General features: G+C 38.0%; 1 protein-coding gene across 1 annotated transcript in view; it reads right to left on the bottom strand.

Annotated features, from left to right (window-relative positions):
• The window catches only part of LOC101858644 (probable RNA polymerase II nuclear localization protein SLC7A6OS), a 15,613-nt gene that overhangs the window by 8,080 nt on the left and 6,509 nt on the right, over positions 1-1,024 (bottom strand). The window lies entirely within an intron of this gene.

Below are 1,024 nucleotides of genomic sequence, written 5' to 3'. Positions count from 1 at the left end.
CCCCCCCCACCCCTCGGGCTGGTCCAAAAAACAGAAATTGCAATGCAAGTAGGCTTATGTCAACTTATTCAGAGTTGGTGTAATTTAAGTACGGCCCATACTTCTATAGTTGGAATAATATCCATTAATTTTCACTAAATATTTCAAAAACTATTAATTTACCCCGGATATAAAATAAGGAAGTGGCTAGATTCTCAGGTGAGAATCGCCTGTGTCTCGCTATTCTCACCCCCCCCCCCCCTCAGATGTGCTACATACAGTAGGCCTATAGAACAGACACACACAGAGAATAACTTATAAATTGTAGAGATAAGTTTCAGGTTTAGTTTATTTAATGGGCAGGGTGAAGGTCATTTCAAACCATGAACAGCAAACAACAGTGAAAAAAAAATTTTTTTGTTATTCCCACCCAGGTCGGGTAACTTCTTATCTTTCCTATCTCTAGATCTAGATATCTAGATTCTTTATAAGATGTAATACTGGCTGAAGGCTGACCTCTAAACTTGGGGTGAGAATTAGACATACACTGGCAGATCTAAGTAGGCCTAGACCTAGAATGCCTCTACAATGTTATGCTGGGTCTGGAAATATTGAGCACATTCAAACGAGACTGTTAATGCTAGGGGGGGGGGGGGATGTCACTTTTAGCTTTTCAATGCTTTCTGTCATATCAAATAAATCTCATTGAAAGCAAAACAAAAAAAGGCCAAAAATATGAATGAAAGTAAAACTAAATCATGCGCACAAGAACACACACACACTAGTCAAAAATGAAGTAAAATATTTTTTAATCCCCTCAAGGGGGTGGGAAAAGAGAAACTTTTTATGGATATAATAATAAATGAGCATGGGTATGCAACACCTGAGCATGAGACAGGGGTGAGAGTGATGAAAAAATACGCCTTCCTTTTAATTAACCAAACTCAACGAAAAGGCCAACTTCTTTACTTACTTCTTACGCTTAGGTCTTAGACTTAGGAAATGTTGTAACTTCTTTTATTGAGAATAGCTCATGACTCGTTAT

This window comes from Aplysia californica, unplaced genomic scaffold (genome assembly GCF_000002075.1).
Source record: "Aplysia californica isolate F4 #8 unplaced genomic scaffold, AplCal3.0 scaffold00308, whole genome shotgun sequence".
NCBI classification, from domain to species: domain Eukaryota; kingdom Metazoa; phylum Mollusca; class Gastropoda; order Aplysiida; family Aplysiidae; genus Aplysia; species Aplysia californica.
This window is presented reverse-complemented; position numbering and strand designations above follow the sequence as displayed.